At 47.5% G+C, this 20,215-nt stretch overlaps 39 non-coding genes across 39 annotated transcripts; all 39 read right to left on the minus strand.

Moving 5' to 3' along the window:
• Positions 1-10: 10 nt before the first annotated feature.
• On the minus strand, positions 11-82 carry Trnat-agu (transfer RNA threonine (anticodon AGU)). Its single transcript has one exon. It is a non-coding gene; the product is annotated as a tRNA-Thr (tRNA).
• Positions 83-403: 321 nt separating this feature from the next.
• Trnak-cuu (transfer RNA lysine (anticodon CUU)) lies at positions 404-476 on the minus strand. The gene has a single exon. It is a non-coding gene; the product is annotated as a tRNA-Lys (tRNA).
• A 440-nt stretch (positions 477-916) lies between these two features.
• Positions 917-989, minus strand: Trnar-ucg (transfer RNA arginine (anticodon UCG)). The gene has a single exon. It is a non-coding gene; the product is annotated as a tRNA-Arg (tRNA).
• A 543-nt stretch (positions 990-1,532) lies between these two features.
• On the minus strand, positions 1,533-1,604 carry Trnat-agu (transfer RNA threonine (anticodon AGU)). Its single transcript has one exon. It is a non-coding gene; the product is annotated as a tRNA-Thr (tRNA).
• Positions 1,605-1,925: 321 nt separating this feature from the next.
• Trnak-cuu (transfer RNA lysine (anticodon CUU)) lies at positions 1,926-1,998 on the minus strand. Its single transcript has one exon. It is a non-coding gene; the product is annotated as a tRNA-Lys (tRNA).
• A 440-nt stretch (positions 1,999-2,438) lies between these two features.
• On the minus strand, positions 2,439-2,511 carry Trnar-ucg (transfer RNA arginine (anticodon UCG)). Its single transcript has one exon. It is a non-coding gene; the product is annotated as a tRNA-Arg (tRNA).
• Positions 2,512-3,067: 556 nt separating this feature from the next.
• Positions 3,068-3,139, minus strand: Trnat-agu (transfer RNA threonine (anticodon AGU)). Its single transcript has one exon. It is a non-coding gene; the product is annotated as a tRNA-Thr (tRNA).
• A 321-nt stretch (positions 3,140-3,460) lies between these two features.
• Trnak-cuu (transfer RNA lysine (anticodon CUU)) lies at positions 3,461-3,533 on the minus strand. The gene has a single exon. It is a non-coding gene; the product is annotated as a tRNA-Lys (tRNA).
• A 439-nt stretch (positions 3,534-3,972) lies between these two features.
• Trnar-ucg (transfer RNA arginine (anticodon UCG)) lies at positions 3,973-4,045 on the minus strand. The gene has a single exon. It is a non-coding gene; the product is annotated as a tRNA-Arg (tRNA).
• Positions 4,046-4,595: 550 nt separating this feature from the next.
• Trnat-agu (transfer RNA threonine (anticodon AGU)) lies at positions 4,596-4,667 on the minus strand. Its single transcript has one exon. It is a non-coding gene; the product is annotated as a tRNA-Thr (tRNA).
• Positions 4,668-4,988: 321 nt separating this feature from the next.
• Positions 4,989-5,061, minus strand: Trnak-cuu (transfer RNA lysine (anticodon CUU)). Its single transcript has one exon. It is a non-coding gene; the product is annotated as a tRNA-Lys (tRNA).
• Positions 5,062-5,500: 439 nt separating this feature from the next.
• Positions 5,501-5,573, minus strand: Trnar-ucg (transfer RNA arginine (anticodon UCG)). The gene has a single exon. It is a non-coding gene; the product is annotated as a tRNA-Arg (tRNA).
• A 550-nt stretch (positions 5,574-6,123) lies between these two features.
• Positions 6,124-6,195, minus strand: Trnat-agu (transfer RNA threonine (anticodon AGU)). The gene has a single exon. It is a non-coding gene; the product is annotated as a tRNA-Thr (tRNA).
• A 321-nt stretch (positions 6,196-6,516) lies between these two features.
• Trnak-cuu (transfer RNA lysine (anticodon CUU)) lies at positions 6,517-6,589 on the minus strand. Its single transcript has one exon. It is a non-coding gene; the product is annotated as a tRNA-Lys (tRNA).
• Positions 6,590-7,029: 440 nt separating this feature from the next.
• Trnar-ucg (transfer RNA arginine (anticodon UCG)) lies at positions 7,030-7,102 on the minus strand. Its single transcript has one exon. It is a non-coding gene; the product is annotated as a tRNA-Arg (tRNA).
• Positions 7,103-7,654: 552 nt separating this feature from the next.
• Positions 7,655-7,726, minus strand: Trnat-agu (transfer RNA threonine (anticodon AGU)). The gene has a single exon. It is a non-coding gene; the product is annotated as a tRNA-Thr (tRNA).
• Positions 7,727-8,047: 321 nt separating this feature from the next.
• Positions 8,048-8,120, minus strand: Trnak-cuu (transfer RNA lysine (anticodon CUU)). Its single transcript has one exon. It is a non-coding gene; the product is annotated as a tRNA-Lys (tRNA).
• A 439-nt stretch (positions 8,121-8,559) lies between these two features.
• On the minus strand, positions 8,560-8,632 carry Trnar-ucg (transfer RNA arginine (anticodon UCG)). Its single transcript has one exon. It is a non-coding gene; the product is annotated as a tRNA-Arg (tRNA).
• A 552-nt stretch (positions 8,633-9,184) lies between these two features.
• Positions 9,185-9,256, minus strand: Trnat-agu (transfer RNA threonine (anticodon AGU)). The gene has a single exon. It is a non-coding gene; the product is annotated as a tRNA-Thr (tRNA).
• A 321-nt stretch (positions 9,257-9,577) lies between these two features.
• On the minus strand, positions 9,578-9,650 carry Trnak-cuu (transfer RNA lysine (anticodon CUU)). Its single transcript has one exon. It is a non-coding gene; the product is annotated as a tRNA-Lys (tRNA).
• A 439-nt stretch (positions 9,651-10,089) lies between these two features.
• Positions 10,090-10,162, minus strand: Trnar-ucg (transfer RNA arginine (anticodon UCG)). The gene has a single exon. It is a non-coding gene; the product is annotated as a tRNA-Arg (tRNA).
• A 551-nt stretch (positions 10,163-10,713) lies between these two features.
• Positions 10,714-10,785, minus strand: Trnat-agu (transfer RNA threonine (anticodon AGU)). The gene has a single exon. It is a non-coding gene; the product is annotated as a tRNA-Thr (tRNA).
• A 321-nt stretch (positions 10,786-11,106) lies between these two features.
• On the minus strand, positions 11,107-11,179 carry Trnak-cuu (transfer RNA lysine (anticodon CUU)). Its single transcript has one exon. It is a non-coding gene; the product is annotated as a tRNA-Lys (tRNA).
• A 439-nt stretch (positions 11,180-11,618) lies between these two features.
• On the minus strand, positions 11,619-11,691 carry Trnar-ucg (transfer RNA arginine (anticodon UCG)). The gene has a single exon. It is a non-coding gene; the product is annotated as a tRNA-Arg (tRNA).
• Positions 11,692-12,241: 550 nt separating this feature from the next.
• Positions 12,242-12,313, minus strand: Trnat-agu (transfer RNA threonine (anticodon AGU)). Its single transcript has one exon. It is a non-coding gene; the product is annotated as a tRNA-Thr (tRNA).
• A 321-nt stretch (positions 12,314-12,634) lies between these two features.
• Positions 12,635-12,707, minus strand: Trnak-cuu (transfer RNA lysine (anticodon CUU)). The gene has a single exon. It is a non-coding gene; the product is annotated as a tRNA-Lys (tRNA).
• A 1,065-nt stretch (positions 12,708-13,772) lies between these two features.
• Trnat-agu (transfer RNA threonine (anticodon AGU)) lies at positions 13,773-13,844 on the minus strand. The gene has a single exon. It is a non-coding gene; the product is annotated as a tRNA-Thr (tRNA).
• A 321-nt stretch (positions 13,845-14,165) lies between these two features.
• Trnak-cuu (transfer RNA lysine (anticodon CUU)) lies at positions 14,166-14,238 on the minus strand. Its single transcript has one exon. It is a non-coding gene; the product is annotated as a tRNA-Lys (tRNA).
• A 439-nt stretch (positions 14,239-14,677) lies between these two features.
• Positions 14,678-14,750, minus strand: Trnar-ucg (transfer RNA arginine (anticodon UCG)). Its single transcript has one exon. It is a non-coding gene; the product is annotated as a tRNA-Arg (tRNA).
• Positions 14,751-15,302: 552 nt separating this feature from the next.
• Positions 15,303-15,374, minus strand: Trnat-agu (transfer RNA threonine (anticodon AGU)). The gene has a single exon. It is a non-coding gene; the product is annotated as a tRNA-Thr (tRNA).
• Positions 15,375-15,695: 321 nt separating this feature from the next.
• Positions 15,696-15,768, minus strand: Trnak-cuu (transfer RNA lysine (anticodon CUU)). Its single transcript has one exon. It is a non-coding gene; the product is annotated as a tRNA-Lys (tRNA).
• A 439-nt stretch (positions 15,769-16,207) lies between these two features.
• Trnar-ucg (transfer RNA arginine (anticodon UCG)) lies at positions 16,208-16,280 on the minus strand. Its single transcript has one exon. It is a non-coding gene; the product is annotated as a tRNA-Arg (tRNA).
• Positions 16,281-16,832: 552 nt separating this feature from the next.
• On the minus strand, positions 16,833-16,904 carry Trnat-agu (transfer RNA threonine (anticodon AGU)). Its single transcript has one exon. It is a non-coding gene; the product is annotated as a tRNA-Thr (tRNA).
• Positions 16,905-17,225: 321 nt separating this feature from the next.
• Positions 17,226-17,298, minus strand: Trnak-cuu (transfer RNA lysine (anticodon CUU)). The gene has a single exon. It is a non-coding gene; the product is annotated as a tRNA-Lys (tRNA).
• Positions 17,299-17,738: 440 nt separating this feature from the next.
• Trnar-ucg (transfer RNA arginine (anticodon UCG)) lies at positions 17,739-17,811 on the minus strand. The gene has a single exon. It is a non-coding gene; the product is annotated as a tRNA-Arg (tRNA).
• Positions 17,812-18,367: 556 nt separating this feature from the next.
• Trnat-agu (transfer RNA threonine (anticodon AGU)) lies at positions 18,368-18,439 on the minus strand. The gene has a single exon. It is a non-coding gene; the product is annotated as a tRNA-Thr (tRNA).
• Positions 18,440-18,760: 321 nt separating this feature from the next.
• On the minus strand, positions 18,761-18,833 carry Trnak-cuu (transfer RNA lysine (anticodon CUU)). Its single transcript has one exon. It is a non-coding gene; the product is annotated as a tRNA-Lys (tRNA).
• A 439-nt stretch (positions 18,834-19,272) lies between these two features.
• On the minus strand, positions 19,273-19,345 carry Trnar-ucg (transfer RNA arginine (anticodon UCG)). Its single transcript has one exon. It is a non-coding gene; the product is annotated as a tRNA-Arg (tRNA).
• Positions 19,346-19,901: 556 nt separating this feature from the next.
• Trnat-agu (transfer RNA threonine (anticodon AGU)) lies at positions 19,902-19,973 on the minus strand. Its single transcript has one exon. It is a non-coding gene; the product is annotated as a tRNA-Thr (tRNA).
• Positions 19,974-20,215: the final 242 nt, after the last annotated feature.

Here is a 20,215-nt window from a genome sequence, read left to right on the forward strand (position 1 = left end):
AAAATTCATTTGCCTCCTGTGAGGATCGAACTGACGACCTTTGGTTTACTAGACCAGCGCTCTGCCACTGAGCTAAGGAGGCGCCTCCTAGCGCACTTTTCGGGTACTTTGTTCTTACAGACTAGTGAATCGGAGCCCTTCAGCTCGAAACGCACCGCATGAGCGACCATTATTTGCATTTAGTTAGCACAGCTGCTGCTTTCCTACCCATCTCACACTATATCGATGTACAACTAAAATTCCAAAACAACACATTTATTTCATTTCAGAGTCACTTTCAGCTTCAAATACCGTTCCTCTGATATTCATACGAAGCTAGGCATCGTCGTAACCCGTTACGTTCATTACGCAAGGCTCACGAGAGGGGCGCATGTTGGATCCGCGTAGACACAAAATTTTGCGCCGCCCAGCGTGGGGCTCGAACCCACGACCCTGAGATTAAGAGTCTCATGCTCTACCGACTGAGCTAGCCGGGCTGCACGCAACGCGTTACGAGCCATACAATACTGATTTGACCTGCGACCATCTATTGAAGATTCTTTTGACTACAGCTTATTTCCTGCTGCCACAAATCAGCTACAATCCTATTCAATGAAAAATTGTCTCCGAAAGGCATCAAATCTGCTTGAAATGATACGTGGCTATCAGCACCATTATTCAACACACATGCTCGACAGTGCGCAGACGCCTGTGGCGTAGCCCTTGGCTCCTGAATCAGATGCAGTAGTTCCAACAAAAACTCTCCTGAACGGCACTGTGCCGAAAACTTCGCTACAGATCACCCTTGTCTTGCTTGTGCTTCTGGTAGACGCCGGTTTTGCAGCCAGGAAGCGGACAGCAGCAACTTCCAACTAGTTTTAGAGTACTCAAACAACACAGTAAAACAGCATGCATCTTTTGCAGAACAGGAAAAACTCGACCGTGACAGGATTCGAACCTGCAATCTTCGGATCCGAAGTCCGACGCCTTATCCATTAGGCCACACCTTCACTGGCGCAATATACTTCTCCACACACACCTCACTTTCGCCATTTGTACACTTGGCAGAATGAATTTCCCATCTTTGACGCAGTTCTCCATCTAAAATTTCAGTACTAAAAGTACGACGCTACTTCTTGCTGTGTCCCATCGCAAGTTACATTCAAGCCCTTATGACGCTGATCAAACAAGAGAAGGCAAATCAGCTTCAATCGCTTAGTGCCATCTCAGTCGCTTGCAGAAGGTACCTCACCCTATGTGATACAATGGCGAGTTGTCGCTATTACCAAAGCGGCGGCGGCGCCGACGACGACGACGACAATCGCGAGGGTTTTTATCAGGGGTAGAAAATACATCACAAGAACTAAGTATTTCACGTCGGCATTCTCCGGAGACTGCCAAAAGCAGCAGTTTCTGGTGCCCACTTTAATAGCACCATTCACACTATTCATTTGCGAGAGCATTTCTTAAATACCGCACCCATTCATAATTTTTTTATCCTTACCGCTTTTTTCGAAAGGGCCACGGTGGGAGGGGCTGTTACAAAATTCATTTGCCTCCTGTGAGGATCGAACTGACGACCTCTGGTTTACTAGACCAGCGCTCTGCCACTGAGCTAAGGCGGCGCCTCCTAGCGCACTTTTCGGGTACTTTGTTCTTACAGACTAGTGAATCGGAGCCCTTCAGCTCGAAACGCACCGCATGAGCGACCATTATTTGCATTTAGTTAGCACAGCTGCTGCTTTCCTACCCATCTCACACTATATCGATGTACAACTAAAATTCCAAAACAACACATTTATTTCATTTCAGAGTCACTTTCAGCTTCAAATACCGTTCCTCTGATATTCATACGAAGCTAGGCATCGTCGTAACCCGTTACGTTCATTACGCAAGGCTCACGAGAGGGGCGCATGTTGGATCCGCGTAGACACAAAATTTTGCGCCGCCCAGCGTGGGGCTCGAACCCACGACCCTGAGATTAAGAGTCTCATGCTCTACCGACTGAGCTAGCCGGGCTGCACGCAACGCGTTACGAGCCATACAATACTGATTTGACCTGCGACCATCTATTGAAGATTCTTTTGACTACAGCTTATTTCCTGCTGCCACAAATCAGCTACAATCCTATTCAATGAAAAATTGTCTCCGAAAGGCATCAAATCTGCTTGAAATGATACGTGGCTATCAGCACCATTATTCAACACACATGCTCGACAGTGCGCAGACGCCTGTGGCGTAGCCCTTGGCTCCTGAATCAGATGCAGTAGTTCCAACAAAAACTCTCCTGAACGGCACTGTGCCGAAAACTTCGCTACAGATCACCCTTGTCTTGCTTGTGCTTCTGGTAGACGCCGGTTTTGCAGCCAGGAAGCGGACAGCAGCAACTTCCAACTAGTTTTAGAGTACTCAAACAACACAGTAAAACAGCATGCATCTTTTGCAGAACAGGAAAAACTCGACCGTCACAGGATTCGAACCTGCAATCTTCGGATCCGAAGTCCGACGCCTTATCCATTAGGCCACACGGTCACTGGCGCAATATACTTCTCCACACACACCTCATTTTCGACATTTGTACACTTGGCAGAATGAATTTCCCATCTTTGACGCAGTTCTCCATCTCAAATTTCAGTACTAAAAGTACGACGCTACTTCTTGCTGTGTCCCATCGCAAGTTACATTCAAGCCCTTATGACGCTGATCAAACAAGAGAAGGCAAATCAGCTTCAATCGCTTAGTGCCATCTCAGTCGCTTGCAGAAGGTACCTCACCCTATGTGATACAATGGCGAGTTGTCGCTATTACCAAAGCGGCGGCGGCGCCGACGACGACGACGACGACGACGACGATAATCGCGAGGGTCTTTATCAGGGGTAGAAAATACATCACAAGAACTAAGTATTTCACGTCGGCATTCTCCGGAGACTGCCAAAAGCAGCAGTTTCTGGTGCCCACTTTAATAGCACCATTCACACTATTCATTTGCGAGAGCATTTCTTAAATACCGCACCCATTCATAACTTTTTTATCCTTGACCGCTTTTTTCGAAAGGGCCACGGTGGGAGGGGCTGTTACAAAATTCATTTGCCTCCTGTGAGGATCGAACTGACGACCTTTGGTTTACTAGACCAGCGCTCTGCCACTGAGCTAAGGAGGCGCCTCCTAGCGCACTTTTCGGGTACTTTGTTCTTACAGACTAGTGAATCGGAGCCCTTCAGCTCGAAACGCACCGCATGAGCGACCATTATTTGCATTTAGTTAGCACAGCTGCTGCCTTCCTACACATCTCACACTATATCGATGTACAACTAAAATTCCAAAACAACACATTTATTTCATTTCAGAGTCACTTTCAGCTTCAAATACCGTTCCTCTGATATTCATATGAAGCTAGGCATCGTCGTAACCCGTTACGTTCATTACGCAAGGCTCACGAGATGGGCGCATGTTGGATCCGCGTAGACACAAAATTTTGCGCCGCCCAGCGTGGGGCTCGAACCCACGACCCTGAGATTAAGAGTCTCATGCTCTACCGACTGAGCTAGCCGGGCTGCACGCAACGCGTTACGAGCCATACAATACTGATTGACCTGCGACCATCTATTGAAGATTCTTTTGACTACAGCTTATTTCCTGCTGCCACAAATCAGCTACAATCCTATTCAATGAAAAATTGTCTCCGAAAAGCATCAAAGCTGCTTGAAATGATACGTGGCTATCAGCACCATTATTCAACACACATGCTCGACAGTGCGCAGACGCCTGTGGCGTAGCCCTTGGCTCCTGAATCAGATGCAGTAGTTCCAACAAAAACTCTCCTGAACGGCACTGTGCCGAAAACTTCGCTACAGATCACCCTTGTCTTGCTTGTGCTTCTGGTAGACGCCGGTTTTGCAGCCAGGAAGCGGACAGCAGCAACTTCCAACTAGTTTTAGAGTACTCAAACAACACAGTAAAACAGCATGCATCTTTTGCAGAACAGGAAAAACTCGACCGTCACAGGATTCGAACCTGCAATCTTCGGATCCGAAGTCCGACGCCTTATCCATTAGGCCACACGGTCACTGGCGCAATATACTTCTCCACACACACCTCATTTTCGCCATTTGTACACTTGGCAGAATGAATTTCCCATCTTTGACGCAGTTCTCCATCTCAAATTTCAGTACTAAAAGTACGACGCTACTTCTTGCTGTGTCCCATCGCAAGTTACATTCAAGCCCTTATGACGCTGATCAAACAAGAGAAGGCAAATCAGCTTCAATCGCTTAGTGCCATCTCAGTCGCCTGCAGAAGGTACCTCACCCTATGTGATACAATGGCGAGTTGTCGCTATTACCAAAGCGGCGGCGGCGCCGACGACGACGACGACGACGACAATCGCGAGGGTCTTTATCAGGGGTAGAAAATACATCACAAGAACTAAGTATTTCACGTCGGCATTCTCCGGAGACTGCCAAAAGCAGCAGTTTCTGGTGCCCACTTTAATAGCACCATTCACACTATTCATTTGCGAGAGCATTTCTTAAATACCGCACCCATTCATAACTTTTTTATCCTTGACCGCTTTTTTCGAAAGGGCCACGGTGGGAGGGGCTGTTACAAAATTCATTTGCCTCCTGTGAGGATCGAACTGACGACCTTTGGTTTACTAGACCAGCGCTCTGCCACTGAGCTAAGGAGGCGCCTCCTAGCGCACTTTTCGGGTACTTTGTTCTTACAGACTAGTGAATCGGAGCCCTTCAGCTCGAAACGCACCGCATGAGCGACCATTATTTGCATTTAGTTAGCACAGCTGCTGCTTTCCTACACATCTCACACTATATCGATGTACAACTAAAATTCCAAAACAACACATTTATTTCATTTCAGAGTCACTTTCAGCTTCAAATACCGTTCCTCTGATATTCATATGAAGCTAGGCATCGTCGTAACCCGTTACGTTCATTACGCAAGGCTCACGAGATGGGCGCATGTTGGATCCGCGTAGACACAAAATTTTGCGCCGCCCAGCGTGGGGCTCGAACCCACGACCCTGAGATTAAGAGTCTCATGCTCTACCGACTGAGCTAGCCGGGCTGCACGCAACGCGTTACGAGCCATACAATACTGATTGACCTGCGACCATCTATTGAAGATTCTTTTGACTACAGCTTATTTCCTGCTGCCACAAATCAGCTACAATCCTATTCAATGAAAAATTGTCTCCGAAAGGCATCAAATCTGCTTGAAATGATACGTGGCTATCAGCACCATTATTCAACACACATGCTCGACAGTGCGCAGACGCCTGTGGCGTAGCCCTTGGCTCCTGAATCAGATGCAGTAGTTCCAACAAAAACTCTCCTGAACGGCACTGTGCCGAAAACTTCGCTACAGATCACCCTTGTCTTGCTTGTGCTTCTGGTAGACGCCGGTTTTGCAGCCAGGAAGCGGACAGCAGCAACTTCCAACTAGTTTTAGAGTACTCAAACAACACAGTAAAACAGCATGCATCTTTTGCAGAACAGGAAAAACTCGACCGTGACAGGATTCGAACCTGCAATCTTCGGATCCGAAGTCCGACGCCTTATCCATTAGGCCACACGGTCACTGGCGCAATATACTTCTCCACACACACCTCATTTTCGCCATTTGTACACTTGGCAGAATGAATTTCCCATCTTTGACGCAGTTCTCCATCTCAAATTTCAGTACTAAAAGTACGACGCTACTTCTTGCTGTGTCCCATCGCAAGTTACATTCAAGCCCTTATGACGCTGATCAAACAAGAGAAGGCAAATCAGCTTCAATCGCTTAGTGCCATCTCAGTCGCCTGCAGAAGGTACCTCACCCTATGTGATACAATGGCGAGTTGTCGCTATTACCAAAGCGGCGGCGGCGCCGACGACGACGACGACGACGACAATCGCGAGGGTCTTTATCAGGGGTAGAAAATACATCACAAGAACTAAGTATTTCACGTCGGCATTCTCCGGAGACTGCCAAAAGCAGCAGTTTCTGGTGCCCACTTTAATAGCACCATTCACACTATTCATTTGCGAGAGCATTTCTTAAATACCGCACCCATTCATAATTTTTTTATCCTTGACCGCTTTTTTCGAAAGGGCCACGGTGGGAGGGGCTGTTACAAAATTCATTTGCCTCCTGTGAGGATGGAACTGACGACCTTTGGTTTACTAGACCAGCGCTCTGCCACTGAGCTAAGGAGGCGCCTCCTAGCGCACTTTTCGGGTACTTTGTTCTTACAGACTAGTGAATCGGAGCCCTTCAGCTCGAAACGCACCGCATGAGCGACCATTATTTGCATTTAGTTAGCACAGCTGCTGCTTTCCTACCCATCTCACACTATATCGATGTACAACTAAAATTCCAAAACAACACATTTATTTCATTTCAGAGTCACTTTCAGCTTCAAATACCGTTCCTCTGATATTCATACGAAGCTAGGCATCGTCGTAACCCGTTACGTTCATTACGCAAGGCTCACGAGAGGGGCGCATGTTGGATCCGCGTAGACACAAAATTTTGCGCCGCCCAGCGTGGGGCTCGAACCCACGACCCTGAGATTAAGAGTCTCATGCTCTACCGACTGAGCTAGCCGGGCTGCACGCAACGCGTTACGAGCCATACAATACTGATTTGACCTGCGACCATCTATTGAAGATTCTTTTGACTACAGCTTATTTCCTGCTGCCACAAATCAGCTACAATCCTATTCAATGAAAAATTGTCTCCGAAAGGCATCAAATCTGCTTGAAATGATACGTGGCTATCAGCACCATTATTCAACACACATGCTCGACAGTGCGCAGACGCCTGTGGCGTAGCCCTTGGCTCCTGAATCAGATGCAGTAGTTCCAACAAAAACTCTCCTGAACGGCACTGTGCCGAAAACTTCGCTACAGATCACCCTTGTCTTGCTTGTGCTTCTGGTAGACGCCGGTTTTGCAGCCAGGAAGCGGACAGCAGCAACTTCCAACTAGTTTTAGAGTACTCAAACAACACAGTAAAACAGCATGCATCTTTTGCAGAACAGGAAAAACTCGACCGTGACAGGATTCGAACCTGCAATCTTCGGATCCGAAGTCCGACGCCTTATCCATTAGGCCACACCTTCACTGGCGCAATATACTTCTCCACACACACCTCACTTTCGCCATTTGTACACTTGGCAGAATGAATTTCCCATCTTTGACGCAGTTCTCCATCTAAAATTTCAGTACTAAAAGTACGACGCTACTTCTTGCTGTGTCCCATCGCAAGTTACATTCAAGCCCTTATGACGCTGATCAAACAAGAGAAGGCAAATCAGCTTCAATCGCTTAGTGCCATCTCAGTCGCTTGCAGAAGGTACCTCACCCTATGTGATACAATGGCGAGTTGTCGCTATTACCAAAGCGGCGGCGGCGCCGACGACGACGACGACGACGACGACAATCGCGAGGGTTTTTATCAGGGGTAGAAAATACATCACAAGAACTAAGTATTTCACGTCGGCATTCTCCGGAGACTGCCAAAAGCAGCAGTTTCTGGTGCCCACTTTAATAGCACCATTCACACTATTCATTTGCGAGAGCATTTCTTAAATACCGCACCCATTCATAATTTTTTTATCCTTACCGCTTTTTTCGAAAGGGCCACGGTGGGAGGGGCTGTTACAAAATTCATTTGCCTCCTGTGAGGATCGAACTGACGACCTCTGGTTTACTAGACCAGCGCTCTGCCACTGAGCTAAGGCGGCGCCTCCTAGCGCACTTTTCGGGTACTTTGTTCTTACAGACTAGTGAATCGGAGCCCTTCAGCTCGAAACGCACCGCATGAGCGACCATTATTTGCATTTAGTTAGCACAGCTGCTGCTTTCCTACACATCTCACACTATATCGATGTACAACTAAAATTCCAAAACAACACATTTATTTCATTTCAGAGTCACTTTCAGCTTCAAATACCGTTCCTCTGATATTCATACGAAGCTAGGCATCGTCGTAACCCGTTACGTTCATTACGCAAGGCTCACGAGAGGGGCGCATGTTGGATCCGCGTAGACACAAAATTTTGCGCCGCCCAGCGTGGGGCTCGAACCCACGACCCTGAGATTAAGAGTCTCATGCTCTACCGACTGAGCTAGCCGGGCTGCACGCAACGCGTTACGAGCCATACAATACTGATTGACCTGCGACCATCTATTGAAGATTCTTTTGACTACAGCTTATTTCCTGCTGCCACAAATCAGCTACAATCCTATTCAATGAAAAATTGTCTCCGAAAGGCATCAAATCTGCTTGAAATGATACGTGGCTATCAGCACCATTATTCAACACACATGCTCGACAGTGCGCAGACGCCTGTGGCGTAGCCCTTGGCTCCTGAATCAGATGCAGTAGTTCCAACAAAAACTCTCCTGAACGGCACTGTGCCGAAAACTTCGCTACAGATCACCCTTGTCTTGCTTGTGCTTCTGGTAGACGCCGGTTTTGCAGCCAAGAAGCGGACAGCAGCAACTTCCAACTAGTTTTAGAGTACTCAAACAACACAGTAAAACAGCATGCATCTTTTGCAGAACAGGAAAAACTCGACCGTGACAGGATTCGAACCTGCAATCTTCGGATCCGAAGTCCGACGCCTTATCCATTAGGCCACACGGTCACTGGCGCAATATACTTCTCCACACACACCTCATTTTCGCCATTTGTACACTTGGCAGAATGAATTTCCCATCTTTGACGCAGTTCTCCATCTCAAATTTCAGTACTAAAAGTACGACGCTACTTCTTGCTGTGTCCCATCGCAAGTTACATTCAAGCCCTTATGACGCTGATCAAACAAGAGAAGGCAAATCAGCTTCAATCGCTTAGTGCCATCTCAGTCGCCTGCAGAAGGTACCTCACCCTATGTGATACAATGGCGAGTTGTCGCTATTACCAAAGCGGCGGCGGCGCCGACGACGACGACGACGACGACGACAATCGCGAGGGTCTTTATCAGGGGTAGAAAATACATCACAAGAACTAAGTATTTCACGTCGGCATTCTCCGGAGACTGCCAAAAGCAGCAGTTTCTGGTGCCCACTTTAATAGCACCATTCACACTATTCATTTGCGAGAGCATTTCTTAAATACCGCACCCATTCATAATTTTTTTATCCTTGACCGTTTTTTCGAAAGGGCCACGGTGGGAGGGGCTGTTACAAAATTCATTTGCCTCCTGTGAGGATCGAACTGACGACCTTTGGTTTACTAGACCAGCGCTCTGCCACTGAGCTAAGGAGGCGCCTCCTAGCGCACTTTTCGGGTACTTTGTTCTTACAGACTAGTGAATCGGAGCCCTTCAGCTCGAAACGCACCGCATGAGCGACCATTATTTGCATTTAGTTAGCACAGCTGCTGCTTTCCTACACATCTCACACTATATCGATGTACAACTAAAATTCCAAAACAACACATTTATTTCATTTCAGAGTCACTTTCAGCTTCAAATACCGTTCCTCTGATATTCATATGAAGCTAGGCATCGTCGTAACCCGTTACGTTCATTACGCAAGGCTCACGAGATGGGCGCATGTTGGATCCGCGTAGACACAAAATTTTGCGCCGCCCAGCGTGGGGCTCGAACCCACGACCCTGAGATTAAGAGTCTCATGCTCTACCGACTGAGCTAGCCGGGCTGCACGCAACGCGTTACGAGCCATACAATACTGATTGACCTGCGACCATCTATTGAAGATTCTTTTGACTACAGCTTATTTCCTGCTGCCACAAATCAGCTACAATCCTATTCAATGAAAAATTGTCTCCGAAAGGCATCAAATCTGCTTGAAATGATACGTGGCTATCAGCACCATTATTCAACACACATGCTCGACAGTGCGCAGACGCCTGTGGCGTAGCCCTTGGCTCCTGAATCAGATGCAGTAGTTCCAACAAAAACTCTCCTGAACGGCACTGTGCCGAAAACTTCGCTACAGATCACCCTTGTCTTGCTTGTGCTTCTGGTAGACGCCGGTTTTGCAGCCAGGAAGCGGACAGCAGCAACTTCCAACTAGTTTTAGAGTACTCAAACAACACAGTAAAACAGCATGCATCTTTTGCAGAACAGGAAAAACTCGACCGTCACAGGATTCGAACCTGCAATCTTCGGATCCGAAGTCCGACGCCTTATCCATTAGGCCACACGGTCACTGGCGCAATATACTTCTCCACACACACCTCATTTTCGCCATTTGTACACTTGGCAGAATGAATTTCCCATCTTTGACGCAGTTCTCCATCTCAAATTTCAGTACTAAAAGTACGACGCTACTTCTTGCTGTGTCCCATCGCAAGTTACATTCAAGCCCTTATGACGCTGATCAAACAAGAGAAGGCAAATCAGCTTCAATCGCTTAGTGCCATCTCAGTCGCCTGCAGAAGGTACCTCACCCTATGTGATACAATGGCGAGTTGTCGCTATTACCAAAGCGGCGGCGGCGCCGACGACGACGACGACGACGACAATCGCGAGGGTCTTTATCAGGGGTAGAAAATACATCACAAGAACTAAGTATTTCACGTCGGCATTCTCCGGAGACTGCCAAAAGCAGCAGTTTCTGGTGCCCACTTTAATAGCACCATTCACACTATTCATTTGCGAGAGCATTTCTTAAATACCGCACCCATTCATAACTTTTTTTATCCTTGACCGCTTTTTTCGAAAGGGCCACGGTGGGAGGGGCTGTTACAAAATTCATTTGCCTCCTGTGAGGATCGAACTGACGACCTTTGGTTTACTAGACCAGCGCTCTGCCACTGAGCTAAGGAGGCGCCTCCTAGCGCACTTTTCGGGTACTTTGTTCTTACAGACTAGTGAATCGGAGCCCTTCAGCTCGAAACGCACCGCATGAGCGACCATTATTTGCATTTAGTTAGCACAGCTGCTGCTTTCCTACACATCTCACACTATATCGATGTACAACTAAAATTCCAAAACAACACATTTATTTCATTTCAGAGTCACTTTCAGCTTCAAATACCGTTCCTCTGATATTCATATGAAGCTAGGCATCGTCGTAACCCGTTACGTTCATTACGCAAGGCTCACGAGATGGGCGCATGTTGGATCCGCGTAGACACAAAATTTTGCGCCGCCCAGCGTGGGGCTCGAACCCACGACCCTGAGATTAAGAGTCTCATGCTCTACCGACTGAGCTAGCCGGGCTGCACGCAACGCGTTACGAGCCATACAATACTGATTGACCTGCGACCATCTATTGAAGATTCTTTTGACTACAGCTTATTTCCTGCTGCCACAAATCAGCTACAATCCTATTCAATGAAAAATTGTCTCCGAAAGGCATCAAATCTGCTTGAAATGATACGTGGCTATCAGCACCATTATTCAACACACATGCTCGACAGTGCGCAGACGCCTGTGGCGTAGCCCTTGGCTCCTGAATCAGATGCAGTAGTTCCAACAAAAACTCTCCTGAACGGCACTGTGCCGAAAACTTCGCTACAGATCACCCTTGTCTTGCTTGTGCTTCTGGTAGACGCCGGTTTTGCAGCCAGGAAGCGGACAGCAGCAACTTCCAACTAGTTTTAGAGTACTCAAACAACACAGTAAAACAGCATGCATCTTTTGCAGAACAGGAAAAACTCGACCGTGACAGGATTCGAACCTGCAATCTTCGGATCCGAAGTCCGACGCCTTATCCATTAGGCCACACGGTCACTGGCGCAATATACTTCTCCACACACACCTCATTTTCGCCATTTGTACACTTGGCAGAATGAATTTCCCATCTTTGACGCAGTTCTCCATCTCAAATTTCAGTACTAAAAGTACGACGCTACTTCTTGCTGTGTCCCATCGCAAGTTACATTCAAGCCCTTATGACGCTGATCAAACAAGAGAAGGCAAATCAGCTTCAATCGCTTAGTGCCATCTCAGTCGCCTGCAGAAGGTACCTCACCCTATGTGATACAATGGCGAGTTGTCGCTATTACCAAAGCGGCGGCGGCGCCGACGACGACGACGACGACGACAATCGCGAGGGTCTTTATCAGGGGTAGAAAATACATCACAAGAACTAAGTATTTCACGTCGGCATTCTCCGGAGACTGCCAAAAGCAGCAGTTTCTGGTGCCCACTTTAATAGCACCATTCACACTATTCATTTGCGAGAGCATTTCTTAAATACCGCACCCATTCATAATTTTTTTATCCTTGACCGCTTTTTTCGAAAGGGCCACGGTGGGAGGGGCTGTTACAAAATTCATTTGCCTCCTGTGAGGATCGAACTGACGACCTTTGGTTTACTAGACCAGCGCTCTGCCACTGAGCTAAGGAGGCGCCTCCTAGCGCACTTTTCGGGTACTTTGTTCTTACAGACTAGTGAATCGGAGCCCTTCAGCTCGAAACGCACCGCATGAGCGACCATTATTTGCATTTAGTTAGCACAGCTGCTGCTTTCCTACCCATCTCACACTATATCGATGTACAACTAAAATTCCAAAACAACACATTTATTTCATTTCAGAGTCACTTTCAGCTTCAAATACCGTTCCTCTGATATTCATACGAAGCTAGGCATCGTCGTAACCCGTTACGTTCATTACGCAAGGCTCACGAGAGGGGCGCATGTTGGATCCGCGTAGACACAAAATTTTGCGCCGCCCAGCGTGGGGCTCGAACCCACGACCCTGAGATTAAGAGTCTCATGCTCTACCGACTGAGCTAGCCGGGCTGCACGCAACGCGTTACGAGCCATACAATACTGATTTGACCTGCGACCATCTATTGAAGATTCTTTTGACTACAGCTTATTTCCTGCTGCCACAAATCAGCTACAATCCTATTCAATGAAAAATTGTCTCCGAAAGGCATCAAATCTGCTTGAAATGATACGTGGCTATCAGCACCATTATTCAACACACATGCTCGACAGTGCGCAGACGCCTGTGGCGTAGCCCTTGGCTCCTGAATCAGATGCAGTAGTTCCAACAAAAACTCTCCTGAACGGCACTGTGCCGAAAACTTCGCTACAGATCACCCTTGTCTTGCTTGTGCTTCTGGTAGACGCCGGTTTTGCAGCCAGGAAGCGGACAGCAGCAACTTCCAACTAGTTTTAGAGTACTCAAACAACACAGTAAAACAGCATGCATCTTTTGCAGAACAGGAAAAACTCGACTGTGACAGGATTCGAACCTGCAATCTTCGGATCCGAAGTCCGACGCCTTATCCATTAGGCCACACCTTCACTGGCGCAATATACTTCTCCACACACACCTCACTTTCGCCATTTGTACACTTGGCAGAATGAATTTCCCATCTTTGACGCAGTTCTCCATCTAAAATTTCAGTACTAAAAGTACGACGCTACTTCTTGCTGTGTCCCATCGCAAGTTACATTCAAGCCCTTATGACGCTGATCAAACAAGAGAAGGCAAATCAGCTTCAATCGCTTAGTGCCATCTCAGTCGCTTGCAGAAGGTACCTCACCCTATGTGATACAATGGCGAGTTGTCGCTATTACCAAAGCGGCGGCGGCGCCGACGACGACGACGACGACGACGACAATCGCGAGGGTTTTTATCAGGGGTAGAAAATACATCACAAGAACTAAGTATTTCACGTCGGCATTCTCCGGAGACTGCCAAAAGCAGCAGTTTCTGGTGCCCACTTTAATAGCACCATTCACACTATTCATTTGCGAGAGCATTTCTTAAATACCGCACCCATTCATAATTTTTTTATCCTTACCGCTTTTTTCGAAAGGGCCACGGTGGGAGGGGCTGTTACAAAATTCATTTGCCTCCTGTGAGGATCGAACTGACGACCTCTGGTTTACTAGACCAGCGCTCTGCCACTGAGCTAAGGCGGCGCCTCCTAGCGCACTTTTCGGGTACTTTGTTCTTACAGACTAGTGAATCGGAGCCCTTCAGCTCGAAACGCACCGCATGAGCGACCATTATTTGCATTTAGTTAGCACAGCTGCTGCTTTCCTACACATCTCACACTATATCGATGTACAACTAAAATTCCAAAACAACACATTTATTTCATTTCAGAGTCACTTTCAGCTTCAAATACCGTTCCTCTGATATTCATACGAAGCTAGGCATCGTCGTAACCCGTTACGTTCATTACGCAAGGCTCACGAGAGGGGCGCATGTTGGATCCGCGTAGACACAAAATTTTGCGCCGCCCAGCGTGGGGCTCGAACCCACGACCCTGAGATTAAGAGTCTCATGCTCTACCGACTGAGCTAGCCGGGCTGCACGCAACGCGTTACGAGCCATACAATACTGATTGACCTGCGACCATCTATTGAAGATTCTTTTGACTACAGCTTATTTCCTGCTGCCACAAATCAGCTACAATCCTATTCAATGAAAAATTGTCTCCGAAAGGCATCAAATCTGCTTGAAATGATACGTGGCTATCAGCACCATTATTCAACACACATGCTCGACAGTGCGCAGACGCCTGTGGCGTAGCCCTTGGCTCCTGAATCAGATGCAGTAGTTCCAACAAAAACTCTCCTGAACGGCACTGTGCCGAAAACTTCGCTACAGATCACCCTTGTCTTGCTTGTGCTTCTGGTAGACGCCGGTTTTGCAGCCAAGAAGCGGACAGCAGCAACTTCCAACTAGTTTTAGAGTACTCAAACAACACAGTAAAACAGCATGCATCTTTTGCAGAACAGGAAAAACTCGACCGTGACAGGATTCGAACCTGCAATCTTCGGATCCGAAGTCCGACGCCTTATCCATTAGGCCACACGGTCACTGGCGCAATATACTTCTCCACACACACCTCATTTTCGCCATTTGTACACTTGGCAGAATGAATTTCCCATCTTTGACGCAGTTCTCCATCTCAAATTTCAGTACTAAAAGTACGACGCTACTTCTTGCTGTGTCCCATCGCAAGTTACATTCAAGCCCTTATGACGCTGATCAAACAAGAGAAGGCAAATCAGCTTCAATCGCTTAGTGCCATCTCAGTCGCCTGCAGAAGGTACCTCACCCTATGTGATACAATGGCGAGTTGTCGCTATTACCAAAGCGGCGGCGGCGCCGACGACGACGACGACGACGACGACAATCGCGAGGGTCTTTATCAGGGGTAGAAAATACATCACAAGAACTAAGTATTTCACGTCGGCATTCTCCGGAGACTGCCAAAAGCAGCAGTTTCTGGTGCCCACTTTAATAGCACCATTCACACTATTCATTTGCGAGAGCATTTCTTAAATACCGCACCCATTCATAATTTTTTTATCCTTGACCGTTTTTTCGAAAGGGCCACGGTGGGAGGGGCTGTTACAAAATTCATTTGCCTCCTGTGAGGATCGAACTGACGACCTTTGGTTTACTAGACCAGCGCTCTGCCACTGAGCTAAGGAGGCGCCTCCTAGCGCACTTTTCGGGTACTTTGTTCTTACAGACTAGTGAATCGGAGCCCTTCAGCTCGAAACGCACCGCATGAGCGACCATTATTTGCATTTAGTTAGCACAGCTGCTGCTTTCCTACACATCTCACACTATATCGATGTACAACTAAAATTCCAAAACAACACATTTATTTCATTTCAGAGTCACTTTCAGCTTCAAATACCGTTCCTCTGATATTCATATGAAGCTAGGCATCGTCGTAACCCGTTACGTTCATTACGCAAGGCTCACGAGATGGGCGCATGTTGGATCCGCGTAGACACAAAATTTTGCGCCGCCCAGCGTGGGGCTCGAACCCACGACCCTGAGATTAAGAGTCTCATGCTCTACCGACTGAGCTAGCCGGGCTGCACGCAACGCGTTACGAGCCATACAATACTGATTGACCTGCGACCATCTATTGAAGATTCTTTTGACTACAGCTTATTTCCTGCTGCCACAAATCAGCTACAATCCTATTCAATGAAAAATTGTCTCCGAAAGGCATCAAATCTGCTTGAAATGATACGTGGCTATCAGCACCATTATTCAACACACATGCTCGACAGTGCGCAGACGCCTGTGGCGTAGCCCTTGGCTCCTGAATCAGATGCAGTAGTTCCAACAAAAACTCTCCTGAACGGCACTGTGCCGAAAACTTCGCTACAGATCACCCTTGTCTTGCTTGTGCTTCTGGTAGACGCCGGTTTTGCAGCCAGGAAGCGGACAGCAGCAACTTCCAACTAGTTTTAGAGTACTCAAACAACACAGTAAAACAGCATGCATCTTTTGCAGAACAGGAAAAACTCGACCGTGACAGGATTCGAACCTGCAATCTTCGGATCCGAAGTCCGACGCCTTATCCATTAGGCCACACCTTCACTGGCGCAATATACTTCTCCACACACACCTCACTTTCGCCATTTGTACACTTGGCAGAATGAATTTCCCATCTTTGACGCAGTTCTCCATCTAAAATTTCAGTACTAAAAGTACGACGCTACTTCTTGCTGTGTCCCATCGCAAGTTACATTCAAGCCCTTATGACGCTGATCAAACAAGAGAAGGCAAATCAGCTTCAATCGCTTAGTGCCATCTCAGTCGCTTGCAGAAGGTACCTCACCCTATGTGATACAATGGCGAGTTGTCGCTATTACCAAAGCGGCGGCGGCGCCGACGACGACGACGACGACGACGACAATCGCGAGGGTTTTTATCAGGGGTAGAAAATACATCACAAGAACTAAGTATTTCACGTCGGCATTCTCCGGAGACTGCCAAAAGCAGCAGTTTCTGGTGCCCACTTTAATAGCACCATTCACACTATTCATTTGCGAGAGCATTTCTTAAATACCGCACCCATTCATAATTTTTTTATCCTTACCGCTTTTTTCGAAAGGGCCACGGTGGGAGGGGCTGTTACAAAATTCATTTGCCTCCTGTGAGGATCGAACTGACGACCTCTGGTTTACTAGACCAGCGCTCTGCCACTGAGCTAAGGCGGCGCCTCCTAGCGCACTTTTCGGGTACTTTGTTCTTACAGACTAGTGAATCGGAGCCCTTCAGCTCGAAACGCACCGCATGAGCGACCATTATTTGCATTTAGTTAGCACAGCTGCTGCTTTCCTACCCATCTCACACTATATCGATGTACAACTAAAATTCCAAAACAACACATTTATTTCATTTCAGAGTCACTTTCAGCTTCAAATACCGTTCCTCTGATATTCATACGAAGCTAGGCATCGTCGTAATCCGTTACGTTCATTACGCAAGGCTCACGAGAGGGGCGCATGTTGGATCCGCGTAGACACAAAATTTTGCGCCGCCCAGCGTGGGGCTCGAACCCACGACCCTGAGATTAAGAGTCTCATGCTCTACCGACTGAGCTAGCCGGGCTGCACGCAACGCGTTACGAGCCATACAATACTGATTTGACCTGCGACCATCTATTGAAGATTCTTTTGACTACAGCTTATTTCCTGCTGCCACAAATCAGCTACAATCCTATTCAATGAAAAATTGTCTCCGAAAGGCATCAAATCTGCTTGAAATGATACGTGGCTATCAGCACCATTATTCAACACACATGCTCGACAGTGCGCAGACGCCTGTGGCGTAGCCCTTGGCTCCTGAATCAGATGCAGTAGTTCCAACAAAAACTCTCCTGAACGGCACTGTGCCGAAAACTTCGCTACAGATCACCCTTGTCTTGCTTGTGCTTCTGGTAGACGCCGGTTTTGCAGCCAGGAAGCGGACAGCAGCAACTTCCAACTAGTTTTAGAGTACTCAAACAACACAGTAAAACAGCATGCATCTTTTGCAGAACAGGAAAAACTCGACCGTCACAGGATTCGAACCTGCAATCTTCGGATCCGAAGTCCGACGCCTTATCCATTAGGCCACACGGTCACTGGCGCAATATACTTCTCCACACACACCTCATTTTCGACATTTGTACACTTGGCAGAATGAATTTCCCATCTTTGACGCAGTTCTCCATCTCAAATTTCAGTACTAAAAGTACGACGCTACTTCTTGCTGTGTCCCATCGCAAGTTACATTCAAGCCCTTATGACGCTGATCAAACAAGAGAAGGCAAATCAGCTTCAATCGCTTAGTGCCATCTCAGTCGCTTGCAGAAGGTACCTCACCCTATGTGATACAATGGCGAGTTGTCGCTATTACCAAAGCGGCGGCGGCGCCGACGACGACGACGACGACGACGACGATAATCGCGAGGGTCTTTATCAGGGGTAGAAAATACATCACAAGAACTAAGTATTTCACGTCGGCATTCTCCGGAGACTGCCAAAAGCAGCAGTTTCTGGTGCCCACTTTAATAGCACCATTCACACTATTCATTTGCGAGAGCATTTCTTAAATACCGCACCCATTCATAACTTTTTTATCCTTGACCGCTTTTTTCGAAAGGGCCACGGTGGGAGGGGCTGTTACAAAATTCATTTGCCTCCTGTGAGGATCGAACTGACGACCTTTGGTTTACTAGACCAGCGCTCTGCCACTGAGCTAAGGAGGCGCCTCCTAGCGCACTTTTCGGGTACTTTGTTCTTACAGACTAGTGAATCGGAGCCCTTCAGCTCGAAACGCACCGCATGAGCGACCATTATTTGCATTTAGTTAGCACAGCTGCTGCCTTCCTACACATCTCACACTATATCGATGTACAACTAAAATTCCAAAACAACACATTTATTTCATTTCAGAGTCACTTTCAGCTTCAAATACCGTTCCTCTGATATTCATATGAAGCTAGGCATCGTCGTAACCCGTTACGTTCATTACGCAAGGCTCACGAGATGGGCGCATGTTGGATCCGCGTAGACACAAAATTTTGCGCCGCCCAGCGTGGGGCTCGAACCCACGACCCTGAGATTAAGAGTCTCATGCTCTACCGACTGAGCTAGCCGGGCTGCACGCAACGCGTTACGAGCCATACAATACTGATTGACCTGCGACCATCTATTGAAGATTCTTTTGACTACAGCTTATTTCCTGCTGCCACAAATCAGCTACAATCCTATTCAATGAAAAATTGTCTCCGAAAAGCATCAAAGCTGCTTGAAATGATACGTGGCTATCAGCACCATTATTCAACACACATGCTCGACAGTGCGCAGACGCCTGTGGCGTAGCCCTTGGCTCCTGAATCAGATGCAGTAGTTCCAACAAAAACTCTCCTGAACGGCACTGTGCCGAAAACTTCGCTACAGATCACCCTTGTCTTGCTTGTGCTTCTGGTAGACGCCGGTTTTGCAGCCAGGAAGCGGACAGCAGCAACTTCCAACTAGTTTTAGAGTACTCAAACAACACAGTAAAACAGCATGCATCTTTTGCAGAACAGGAAAAACTCGACCGTCACAGGATTCGAACCTGCAATCTTCGGATCCGAAGTCCGACGCCTTATCCATTAGGCCACACGGTCACTGGCGCAATATACTTCTCCACACACACCTCATTTTCGCCATTTGTACACTTGGCAGAATGAATTTCCCATCTTTGACGCAGTTCTCCATCTCAAATTTCAGTACTAAAAGTACGACGCTACTTCTTGCTGTGTCCCATCGCAAGTTACATTCAAGCCCTTATGACGCTGATCAAACAAGAGAAGGCAAATCAGCTTCAATCGCTTAGTGCCATCTCAGTCGCCTGCAGAAGGTACCTCACCCTATGTGATACAATGGCGAGTTGTCGCTATTACCAAAGCGGCGGCGGCGCCGACGACGACGACGACGACGACGACGACAATCGCGAGGGTCTTTATCAGGGGTAGAAAATACATCACAAGAACTAAGTATTTCACGTCGGCATTCTCCGGAGACTGCCAAAAGCAGCAGTTTCTGGTGCCCACTTTAATAGCACCATTCACACTATTCATTTGCGAGAGCATTTCTTAAATACCGCACCCATTCATAACTTTTTTATCCTTGACCGCTTTTTTCGAAAGGGCCACGGTGGGAGGGGCTGTTACAAAATTCATTTGCCTCCTGTGAGGATCGAACTGACGACCTTTGGTTTACTAGACCAGCGCTCTGCCACTGAGCTAAGGAGGCGCCTCCTAGCGCACTTTTCGGGTACTTTGTTCTTACAGACTAGTGAATCGGAGCCCTTCAGCTCGAAACGCACCGCATGAGCGACCATTATTTGCATTTAGTTAGCACAGCTGCTGCCTTCCTACACATCTCACACTATATCGATGTACAACTAAAATTCCAAAACAACACATTTATTTCATTTCAGAGTCACTTTCAGCTTCAAATACCGTTCCTCTGATATTCATATGAAGCTAGGCATC

The sequence above is a fragment of the Schistocerca cancellata genome, unplaced genomic scaffold (genome assembly GCF_023864275.1).
Source record: "Schistocerca cancellata isolate TAMUIC-IGC-003103 unplaced genomic scaffold, iqSchCanc2.1 HiC_scaffold_1109, whole genome shotgun sequence".
Lineage (NCBI taxonomy): Eukaryota > Metazoa > Arthropoda > Insecta > Orthoptera > Acrididae > Schistocerca > Schistocerca cancellata.